General features: G+C 37.1%; 1 protein-coding gene and 1 pseudogene across 2 annotated transcripts in view; one reads left to right on the forward strand and one right to left on the reverse strand.

Annotated features, from left to right (window-relative positions):
- Positions 1-12927, reverse strand: part of EXOC6B (exocyst complex component 6B) — a 726749-nt gene that overhangs the window by 453278 nt on the left and 260544 nt on the right. The window lies entirely within an intron of this gene.
- Positions 11197-12729, forward strand: LOC138435176 (heterogeneous nuclear ribonucleoprotein M pseudogene; annotated as a pseudogene).

Genomic DNA, 12927 nt, shown 5'->3' on the forward strand with positions numbered 1-12927 from the left:
AAAGTAAAGAAATGGAGAAAGACCACACTATCACTAATTCAAAGAAAAATGAAGTAACTATATATGTTAGATTAAGCTGACCACAGAACAAGGGAAAGTATCAAGGATAAAGAAGGTATTACTTAAAAACTTACTTCCTAGACTTAAAGAAGAACACCTATTAAAAACTTCTATAGTACATTCTACTTAATGTTAAGAAACTACATGCTTCCCTCCTAAGATCAAGAATCAAGCAAGCATGTTCCCTCTTATTCAACATTATATTGGAAGACCTGCCTTATGCAATATGGCAAGAAAAGGAAATAAAGTGAATAAAAATTAAGAATGAAGAATAAAACTGTCTTTGTTTGAAGACAACATGATTGTCTATGTAAAAACTTCCAAAAAATCAACAATCAACAACAAAGAACCTCCTAAAATTAGTAAGTGATTACAAAAAAGTTGCATGATAGAGATGAATATACAAAAGTTAACTGTTTCATTAAATTCTTGACGTGAACAATTGGGATTAGAAATTTAAAACACAATGCTACCTACATTAGCACCCAAAGGAAATACTTAGGTATAAATCTCACTGTATAATACCTATAAAAGGAAATGACAAGACTATGATGCAAGATGATAGCTTCCCTGATAGCTCAGTTGGTAAAGAATCTGCCTGCAAAGAAGATTGAAATAAATGAAGATATAGTCCACGTTCACTGATAGGAAGATTCAATGATGTTAAGAAATCTTCACAACTTGTTCTACAGATTCAATATAACACCAATAAAAAAATCTCGGCAAGTTATTTTGTGGATATTGCAAAACTGGTTCTAAAATTTATGGAAAGGCAAAAGATACAAAGTAGTCATTATAATACTGAAGACAAAGAAAGGTGTAAGAGGATTCATAGTATCCAACTTTAAGACTTAGGATAAAGATATTGTAATAATTACAGGATCATGGCATCTGGTCCCATCACTTCATGGGAAATAGATGGGGAAACAGTGGAAACAGTGGCTGACTTTATTTTTTTGGGCTCCAAAATTACTGCAGGTGGTGACTGCAGCCATGAAATTAAAAGACGCTTACTCCTTGGAAGGAAAGTTATGACCAACCTAGATAGCATATTCAAAAGCAGAGACATTACTTTGCCAACAAAGGTCCGTCTAGTCAAGGCTATGGTTTTCCTGTGGTCATGTATGGATGCGAGAGCTGGACTGTGAAGAAGACTGAGTGCTGAAGAATTGATGCATTTGAACTGTGGTGTTGGAGAAGACTCTTGAGAGTCCCTTGCACTGCAAGGAGATCCAACCAGTCCATCCTAAAGGAGATCAGTCCTGGGTGTTCTTTGGAAGGAATGATGCTAAAGCTGAAACTCCAGTACTTTGGCCACCTCATGTGAAGAGTTGACTCACTGATAAAGACTCTGATGCTGGGAGGGGTTGGGGGCAGGAGGAGAAGGGGACGACAGAGGATGAGATGGCTGGATGGTATCATAGACTCAATGGAGGTGAGTTTGAATGAACTCTGGGAGTTGGTGATGGACAGGGAGGCCTGGCGTGCTGCCATTCATGCGGTCGCAAAGAGTCGGACATGACTGAGCGACTGAACCAAACTGAACTGAGGAGCAAAAGAACAGATCAACAGGATAGAATGCAAATTCTAGAAACAGGCCCAGATAAATACAATCAAATGACCTTTGACAATAAAACAAAGGCAACTCAATAGAAAAGAAATAGTCATTTCAACAAATGGTGCTAAAACTACTGGATATTCACATGCAAAAGAATTAATATAGACATAAACTTGAGTACCATTCACAAAAAAAAAAAAAGTGTCGTAGATCTAAATATAAAATGCAAAAATGTAAAACTATTACATGATAGAGAAAAATCTAGGTGACTTTGGGCTTAGTGATAACTTTTTAGATAACAATACCAAAAACATGATCCATGACAGCAAAATTAGCAAGCTGGAATTCATTATAATTAAAAACATCTCTGTGAAAGGCCTGCTAAGAGAGTAAAAAGATAACTCATAGGTTAGGAGAAAACTTCTGCAGAACACATATCTGATAAAAGAACTGGTATACAAAATATATAAAGAACTCTTAAGACTCAATTACAAAAACAATTCAATTTAAAAATGAGTAAATGTTCTGAATAGACACCTCATCAAAGAAAATATACAGATAACAACTAAGCATATGAAAGGTTGCTCAACATCATCTCTTATTAGAGAACTGCTAAATAAAACAAGATACCACTACAGACCTGTCGTGACCAAAACAAGGCGGGGGGGTGGGGGTGGCGGGGGGGTGGGGGTGGCGGGGGGGGCGGAAACCTTAACTATACCAAATGCTGGTGAGGATGTGGAGCAATCGGATCTCTCATTTGTTGCTAATGAGAATATAAAATGACACAGCCACTCTGGAAGACAGTTTAGTGGTTTATTACAAAGCTAAATATACTTTTTCTATATGCACTCACCAAGTATACTCCTAGGTATTTATCCAGAAGAGTTTAAAATTTACATAGGTACAAATGTTTATAGCAGCTATATTCATAACTGCCCAAACTTGGGAGCAACCAAGATGTCTTTCAATAAGTAAAAGGATAAAGAGGCTGTGGCACACACATACAATGAAATATTAATTTGAAATCAAAAGAAATGAACTATCATACCATAAAAAGACCCAGAGGAACCTTAAAAGCATACTGCCAAGTGAAAAAAGTCAGTCTGAAAGGCTACATATCATATAATTCTAATTATATGATAGTCTAGGTGAAAAACTAGACCATGGAGGCAATAAAACGATTAGTGGTTGCAGAGACTTGGGGTTGGAGGAAGGAATAAATAGTTGTGAAGCACAGGAAATTTTTAGCATGGTTAAACTATTTGGTTCAATATTACAGTGATGGATACATGACATTATGCATGACTCAAACTTGCAGAACTGTACAGAACAAAGAATAAGCCCTAATTTAAAGTATAAACCTAGTTAACAATAATATACCATTGTGTGTGTTAAGTTGTTTCAGTCATGCCTGACTCTTAGCGACGTTACAGACTGTTGTCTGCCAGGCTCCTCTGTCCATGGGATTCTCCAGGGAAGAATACTGGAGTGGATATTATCACAAATGGTAGGATCTCCGTCTTTCTCATGACTGAATAATATTCCTTTTTTATTTATACACACACACATATACATACACATCATCTTCTTTATCCATTCATCCACTGACAGACACTTATGTTATTTTCATATCTTGGCTACTGTGAATAAATGCTGCAAGAAACATGGGCCCTTCTTGATATCTTGTTTTCCTTTCCTTTGGATAAACTCTGCTATTAACAACAACATGGATGAACTTTGAGAACATTACTGCTAAGCAAGGTAAGTTAGAAAAAGACAAATACTGTATGATGTTACTTATATATGGAATCTAAAAGAGCTAAATTCTTAAAACCAGAGAATAAAATGGTGGTTACCAGGGGCTGGCAGTAGAAGAAATGGGGAGATACTGTTTAAGAGTACAAATTTGCAATCAGTAGATAATAAGTCCTAGAGCACAGGGGTTATGGTCAACAATAATGCATTATAGACTTCAAAACTGCTTAGAGACTAGATGCTTAAATGCAATCAGTACAACAAAAAAAGAAATTATAATTATGGGACACAATAGAGGTGAAGCTATGGTGGTAATCATACTATAATATTATAAAAGGATTAAGTCCACACACTATGCACCTTAAACTTACACAATTGTGTCTCAAAAAATCAATACTGATTCATCAATTGTAACAAATGCTCCACAAATGGAAGATATTAATAATAGGGTAAACTGCACTAGGGAGAGAAACAGCATATGAGAACATTCTATTTGCTCATATTATCAGAGAGATATATGGGCTTCCCTGGTAGCTCAGCTGGTAAAGAATCCACCTGCAATGAGGGAGACCTGGGTTCAGTCCCTGGGTTGAGAAGATCTCCTGGAGAAGGGAGCAACTACCCACTCCACTATTCTGGCCTGGAGAATTCCATGGACTGAGGGGCTTGGCAGGCTACAGTCCATGGGATCACAAAGAGTCAGACACGACTGAGAGTCTTTCACTTTCAGGGGGATATATTCACTTTTTTTTTTTTTAATCCATGGGGAAAATATCACATTTTATGAACCCTTCTTGAAAACTCTACTTGAAGTTAGATATTAAACTAGTCTTGATTCAAAATAAAGTACTTGTGACTGAGGAAGTTGGCTATGAAAGGATTACTAGAAACACCAATTCTTTTAAAATTGAACTGGCTCTAAATAATTTATCTCACATTCATAAGACTACATGAAACTGTTATAAAAAGTAGAAGCTTTAAATTACATGCAGATTATAATATGTTATAAAACTTCATATCACATAAAATAATTAATTATAACCAGAACCCATGAACTCCAAAACAGAAAAGATAAGAATAAATGAGATGAAAAGAAAAAGGACACAGTATAACTGCATTAATTCTTTTATCCTCCACTGGGAGAATCATTAAGTATTCAATATTTAGAGTGCTGTGAAAAGTGAAGAGCCAAGTTGAGGACACACTGTGAATGCCAGGATAAACTCCTGGAGCACTAAGTACGTATCTCTATTAAAGCATTACAACTTATTATTATAACTAGATCTACTCCTCTTCACCAAACCAAAATATACATAAACTTTCAGAAGACAGAGGCCAAAACTTGGTTATCTTTGTGCTGAGCATACAATAGGTAGTCCTCAGTGAATACTGAATTTCATTGAAAAACATTAAAATATCACTACTAAAGCATTATTACTGGGCATATACCATGAGAAAACCATAACTGAAAAAGACACTTGTACCCCAATGTTCATAGCAGCACCGTTTACAATAGCAAAGACATGGAAGCAATCTAGATGTCCACTGACTGATGAATAAAGAAGATGTAGTACATATATACGACGGAATATCGCTCAGCCATAAAAAGGAACACATTAGAGTCAGTTCTAGTGAGGTGGATGAACCTAGAGCCTCTTATACAGGGTGAAGTAAGTTAGAAAAAGAAATATAGTATATAAACACATATACATGGAATCTAGAAAAACGGTACTGATGAACCTATTTGCAAGGAACTGGAGACACAGATATAGAGAATGGACTTGTTGACAAAGCAGAGGAGGGAGAGAGTAGGACAAATGGAGGAAGCAGCATCAACATATATGCACTATAAAGCGTAAGATGGATACCTGGCGAGAAGTTGCTGGTGAGAAAGTGTAGCACAAGAAGCCCAGTTTGGTGCTCTGTGATGACCTGGAGGGATGGGATGAGGGGAAGGGAGGAAAGCTAGGGTGGGAGGCAGTGTATGTATAATTAGTGCTGATTTGCACTGTTGTGTGGCAGAAACCAACACAACACTGTAAACAAATTTTAGTTTAAATAAAAAACTATATACATGTTTAAAAAAAGAACTATAAAGCTAAAGTTTCATTCAAGAGGGAAGCATAGCTAGAATAACTTTTTCTCTATTATAACTTACAAGACCAAGTTGGTGGCAAAAGGGCCAACTATGGGACTGAAAATGTAAGAAAAAGACAGATATTCTATAGAAACAATGTTTTAGAAAAATTAGGAAGAACCAAGATCAAAAAGCTTGTAGCTATTAGCCTTATGGAAGTTATGCACTTCTTTCTGTGAAATAGCAAAGGGAGGTGATGACCCAGAGGGAATTTGAAGCAGAAAAAAAGAAATGTGAGACAGTTATTCTAAATGGCCTAGTTGTCTTTTATACCCCTAGCTAATCATGTCTGCTTTCTACATAAAGGATCATCTGCTGAAATACAGAATAGAGGTAAGCTGTGGGACTGAGTACCATGAAAAGAAGTCTACAATAATCACCATAGAAAAACTAATCAGGACTTGTGAGATAATTATTTATAAGTAGCCATAAATGCTTTTCCTTATGAAATTTACTACCTGAATCTCTTGCTTCTTCAATAAAACCATCATACTTCATGTGAGGAAAAGAGAACAACAATGAACACAGTGGTTAATAGTAATTAGAACATTCTCTCTAAACAGAGCAGACAAACCATGTTAACAACTCCATATTCTCATGCCTATCAAATAATTGAAATCTTACCAATTATCTGGTTGTTACTTGAGAACCCATTTGCTATAAAAGACTGGTTTATATAGTACAGCAATCTGATAGGAACTTTAATTCCCACTAATTCTTAGTAAATCCATACCCAATTTGCTTTTTTAATGCCCAATATATTTTTTTAATGCCCAGTGTGTTTTTATTATAAATACTACATACAAATTCCTGCTGTATATACCATCTTTTTATCACACAGATATCTGACTTCTGCTAACAAATCTGAGACATACAAACAGAAATGAACCCTATAGGCAAAAGGAATAGTCTACAGAAACTAAACAGCAGCCTTAGAATTCAGCATTCTTCCTTGCCATTCAACATCTTTGAACATGGATTAAATTAATCAGAGACATCGATGTATAAAAATGACAGCTTCTAAGACATGGTGACATAAGAATTTTGTGAAACAAATGACCTGCTTTTAAACTGAGTCTTTGAGCAAAAAGAGGGGGAAAGAGAAGAGGAAAGCAAGGAGGAGAAAAAGAGATGGGGGAAAGAAAGACAGGAAGGAAGGGAGGAAGAAGGGGAGAAAGCAAGAATGGAAATAATAATAAACAGCCTGAGTTAACTTGGGTATGGACAGATGGGTTTTTTTTTTTCAAGCCCTTTCTTTTCCACCAGGGAATATCAATAACCTTTGAAGCAGTCTCACATTTATTTAAATGTGTGTTCTGACAGTCATGTCAGAGACTGGGTAAAAGCTTTTTCATGGAAATCATTAAAAGGAAAAGATCCAGACAAGAGGCCTGTTCTTTTCTGCCAGTGAGGGTGGAACAGAACTGTGTCAGTTTTAAAAGATGGACTGTGTCAGTTTTAAAAGATGGAAGTATCTTAAACACCAATGAAATACATGAAGCACCTTCCTTCTCTCCCTCCCCCACCCCTCACACTCCCACTACAACTGAAAATTTTTTACCTGCTGCTGGCTAGAATAATACTCTGTTATTAGGGAGCTTTGGGGGTAGGGTTAGGAGTGAGGAGAAAAAGAAGAAAAAGCCTACAATTGTGATTCAAAGCAGAAGGGAACAGAGCAATCCCAGAAGTATTCCAAGGCAGCTGACCCTCCTGGGTCCTGTGTTCCCCATGTGGTAACTCACAAAGTCTCACAACTCAACTTTAAACTGCTGAATCATTTCAGCAAGTGATGTGTACCTATCTGCTGGTGAGAAATAGCAGTCATTCCCTGCTTCAGCCATCATTTCCTTGCTTCCCACTGATAAGTGATCTGTTGCCCATTGACAAGCACTGAAGCAATGCTGACTAACTCTCCCTAGGAAAATCTGAGGTTGAGCCAGCCAGCCACAAAGGTCACTTCATAACTTGGCTCAAACACAAGGCCCTTTGCAAAAGATGTTTTTTGTTCCTGAAAGACCACAGAGATACTGGTATTTCCCTTACTCAAGTTAACAACTTTTCAAGGATTTCCCCCACTCACATTTTTCCCTTCACAGCCCTGGACATTTTTCCCCCCTTAATATCAAGAGTGGTTTCCTGATATGTTAAAATAAAAATTTTAAAAACCTTTTTTTTTTTCATTTATTTGTTCCATCAAGAGTTTCTGAATTATTAATTGTGCCAAAAAAAAATCTTAGATTTATTAGTGCCTGGTCACTTAGAGCTGATGTAAGTTTCTGTCATACTAATCTAGATTCCCCAAATGATTTATTGACTCTAACCACCTTAGGAGGAAGTATAATACAAAACCTAAAGTCAGTGTTACTGAAATAGATCTCAAAGATGTCTGGAGATTTCCCCATGAGAGTTAGTATTACTCATGGTCTTAAATTCACTACAAAAAAGACCTGTGAATAAACTCAGGTTTCAGGTTCTTCGAAGATACTTTAATATTTCCACTTTACCATTAAAATGAGGAAAATCGCAACTTTTTTTGCCTTAAAAATAATTATAAAAAGGAATTATATAATAATAATAATGTTTATGTATACTCTTTATGAACCAAGCATTATAATACTAAACACTTACACTGGATAATTGTATTTAAACTACAAACAACCCTATAAAGTATTAATAGATACTTTTGTTATTCACACTTTAGAGAAGAGGAATCTAAAGTTTAGAAAGGCTATTTAAGTGACCATAGGTTACAAATTCCAGAGAGTGGCACAAGTAAGATTTGAAGGCAAACTAACAATAGTGGCTGTACACATAATCATTAAAACTATATTCTCATCTGCATAATAATAGAACACCTGTTGCTGATCATATCAGGCTATTTTACATTAAAAGCATTTTAATCCCAATCCTGGCCACCTGATGTGAAGAGCCGACTCTTTGGAAAAGACCCTAATGATGGGAAAGACTGAAGGAAAGAGAAGAGACATCAGAGGATGAGATGGTTAGATGGCATCAGCAACTCAATGGACATGAGTTTGGGCAGATTCCAGGAGATAATGAGGGACAGGGAAGCCTGCCACGCTGCAGTCCATGGGGTCACAAAGAGTGGGACATGAGTTAGTGACTGAACAGCAATTCCAAGTCTGGCATGTATTATACCAAAGGATAAGAAAAATTATTTTTAAAATTCTAGGCAAAAAGTCTTTCTATATTGTAAAGATAAGCTTTTACACAAATTACTTTTTTAGAATCACTCATTCGTTTACTCCGTTTCCCAATTACTGACACCATAAAAAAAGAAAATGGTAGCACTAGGTATTCGATTATTCAGTGGTGTATACAAGAACATAAGCATCTCTTAATGTCCTTAAGAATCTCATAAAATCTGAAAGCACAACACTATCTTACAAAGGTTGCACTCAAGAATCTCCAGCTTACAGACAGTAACACTAAAACCCCAAGATAAACAGGCATGTCACTTAGTTTACATTGTGAAAAGAAAGTAAGGTGGGCTTCACAACTTCCAGTCCCATATAGTAGCCTCTTCTCATTCTTACTTTGATTAGACAGTTGGCCCCTTAGGCCAGCGGAAATGCATTTTGTAAGTTTTCACTAGTTCTCATTAAATTATATTAACTTGTCTCAGAGATAAAAAGAACTAAACTCTTTGCAATTTAAGTTCACAAAATGTCTGCAATAAGGGGAAAAAAACCAAACCTTTATTCACCCTGTTGTTGTTCTAAAATAGCAAGGATCACTCAGGTAGCATTTTAGAAAAGGTTAGACTAGCACACATACATTAAAAGCCTGATTCATTAACTAATCCATTCTAGGCAAACATATCTTAAGAAGCTTTATTTATATGTTCTCAAAATCCCTTTAAACACATTTTTTTTTCATTTAGCCCTCAGAAAAAATGGAACACAGTTAATGAAAAATATTATTTTAATGAAAAATTCATGGTAATTAAATTAAGTTTCATAAATATTTATCTCAATCTACTATCACTGAAGATAATATTGATATTTATGTCTTATCAAAGAAAGTGAATAATAACTCAGAATCTAGTCACCTTGTACAATGACTTCAGATGAAAATTGAAAACACAAAGCAGTATTTACTATTCATGTAACGCCCTCTACAGCTCATCAGTGGAATGAATCAGAAAACGAGAATTAAATATTTTTCAGATTGAGAGTGAACACAAATTACAATATAAAAAAACCTATTCCCCAAATACCGCTATATGCACTAAATCTAACTCTAAATCTCCAGTTATTTCACCAAATAATTAGGACAGTCTTATGTCTCATAACCATTGAAAATAATGACTATACCCACTCACGTAGAAACTCTTTCCTAAGACATAATAATTATTTTCACAGATACATTATAATGCTCAATCCAAGTCTTTAAGTGGATACTTGAAAATGTATGCGATATCCTAGAGTCCAGTCAGTCATTCCCTATTCCACAGACAGAAAAAAAAAATCAATCTTCCCTTTTAATGAGGTTTACACTGCAACTGGATAATTAATAACATGATAAATTCTTCTAACTTCATAAAAATTTATATATAAATTAATTTTTCTAAGATTCTTCAAACATAATAAGTCAAAAACCCATGTGTTGGTATCACTTATATGTGTAATTAAACACACACACATACACACACATATGGAAACAGAGTAGAAAAGTGGTTACCAGTGGTTACCAGAGTTGAAAAGTGGTTACCTGGGTGGGGGTGGGAGAAACAGGAAGGGGTTGTTGAAAGGGTACAAACTTTCAGCTATAAAAGGAATAAGATCTGAGGACCTAATTTATAACATCATTGTGGCTGATAACACTGCACTGTATAACTGAAACTGCTAGGGGAGTAGAATTTAAATGCTCTCAGGAGAAAACAAAGAAGTAAATATGTGAGGTGATGGATATGTTCATTAATTTGATGGAAGGAATACTTTCACTATATATGTATATCAAATCATCATGTTGTACACTTTAAATATCCTACAATTCTATTTATCAATTATACCTCAATAAAGCTGAAAAATGTCCATTTGTAAAGAGAGAAATGTATGTTTAAAAAATGAACCAACATATGATAAACCAAATATTTGATAGTATTCAATATGACAATCTAAGAAAACAATATTACAATAGTTAGACAGCTAGCCTACTAGCTGACAGATCATATCTAACACTTACCCAATTTTCAAAGATACCAGATAGACCTATACTTAAGATTTTCTAGGGTATAGTCAAGTAAATTACCAAAACTGAGCCAAAACAAAGGGAATATTATTTGGAAAAAAAATGACAGTTTTATATATGCTTAATAAATATGAAGGAACATTATCATCAAAAATAACATGTAAATGAACCAAACAGTGCTAAATAAATGAAAAACACAAAATAAAATATCCTAAAAATTACCTCCGTGATTTCTTGTTTCATGGATCTCAGAGAATAGCATTAAGATTTAACACAAAAAGCCCAGAGTTTCAAAGAACTTTTAAATCCCTTAAGAACTTAATAAGTTACTCAATACCATCACAAAGAAGATATTAAAGGGAAATAGTTGCAAAAAGCAGAGAATAAGGGACAAACAATAAAGTTTCAAGATTTCTAGATATTAAAGGTAATTAAATTCCAGAAAGTCAAAAGCCCTGATGTGCAGAAAATGGCAGTATGGGTTGAAACGCCGGCCAAGGTGGCGGCAACAGAGCCCAAATTGGAGGAGGAGAGTGGTGCACCCGGCATGCCAAGTGGCAATGGCACTCCAGGCCCGAAAGGTGAAGGAAAACAACCTGCTCAGAATGAGAAGAGGAAGAAGAAAAACATAAAAAGAGAGGCAATCACTTTGATCCATATGCCAATCCAACTAAAAGATACAGAGCCTTCATTACAAACATACCTTTTGATGTGAAATGGCACTCACATAAAGATCTGGTTAAAGAAAAAGTTGGTGAGGTAACATACGTGGAGCTTTTAATGGACGCTGAAGGAAAGTCAAGGGGATGTGCTCTTGTTGAATTCAAGATGGAAGAAAGCATGAAAAATGCTACTGAAGTTCTAAACAAGCATAGTCTGACCACTGAAAGTCAAAGAACATCCTGGTGGTGAACATGCCAGGAGAGTAATGCAAAAGGCTGGAAGACTAGGAAGCACAGTATTTGTAGCAAATCTGGATTATAAAGTTGGCTGGTAGAAACTGAAGGAAGTTTTTAGTATGGCTGGTGTGGTGGTTGGAGCAGACATTCTTGAGGATAAAGATAGAAAAAGTCGTGGAATAGGCACTGTTACTTTTGAACAGTCCACTGAAGCCATGCAAGCTATATCTATGTTTAGTGGCTAGCTGCTGTTTGAGACCAATGCACAGGAAAATGGATAAGAGGGCCTTACCAAAGGGAGATATTTTCCCTTCTGAGCATCCACAACAACTTCCCCATGGACTTGGTGGTACTGGCATGAGGTTAGGACCAGGAGGGCAGCCTACTGATGCCAACCATTTGAATAAAGGCATTGGAATGAGCAACCTGGGACCTGCAGGAATGGGAATGGAAGGCATAGGATTTGGAACAAATAAAATGGGAAGCATGGAAAGACCCATTGGTGGTGGTATGAAAAACATGGGTCGATTTGGATCTGGGATGAACATGGGCAGAATAAATGGTGGAGGTGGAGGCAGTGTCCCTGGAATCAAGAGGAGGGGCCCCAACATGACCGCATGGCTGGGGCTGGACGGGGAGGGGGGGGGGGGCGTCAGGCAGGCAGCATGGAACACATGGGCACAGGCCTAGGCCATGGCATGGATCGTGTGGGCTCGGAGACTGAGTGCATGGTCCTGGTCATGGACCGCATGGGCTCTGGCCTCGAGCACGTGGGCCAGATCACAGAGTGCGTCAGCTCTGGTGTGGAGCACATGTGTGCCAGCATGGTCTTTGGCCTCGAGCAAATGGCCACACCCATTGGCCGTGTAGGCCAGACCATCAAGTGCATGGGCTCTGATGTGGAGTGCATGGGCCCTGCCATCAAGCACACAGTGCCCACATTGAGCTCATGGGCCTGGCCATGGGTGGCGGTGGCAGTGTCAGCATTGACCATGCCATCAAGATGGAGCTTGGCAACTTTGGAGGAAGTTTCACAGGTTCCTTTGGTGGAGCTGGAGGCCATGCCCCTGGGGTGGCCAGGAAGGCATGCCAGATATTTGTGACAAATCTCCCATTTGATTTTACATGGAAAATGCTAACAGAGAAGTTCAATGAATGCAACCACATGCTGTATGCCGACATCAAGACGGAGAATGGAGAGCCAAAGGGGTGAGGTGTGGTTAAGTTAGAGTTGCCAGAGGTGGCTGAGAGCCTGCCGGATGATGAATGGGATGAAGCTGAGTGGCGGAAAGATTGATGTT

The sequence above is a fragment of the Ovis canadensis genome, chromosome 3 (genome assembly GCF_042477335.2).
Source record: "Ovis canadensis isolate MfBH-ARS-UI-01 breed Bighorn chromosome 3, ARS-UI_OviCan_v2, whole genome shotgun sequence".
Taxonomy (NCBI): domain Eukaryota; kingdom Metazoa; phylum Chordata; class Mammalia; order Artiodactyla; family Bovidae; genus Ovis; species Ovis canadensis.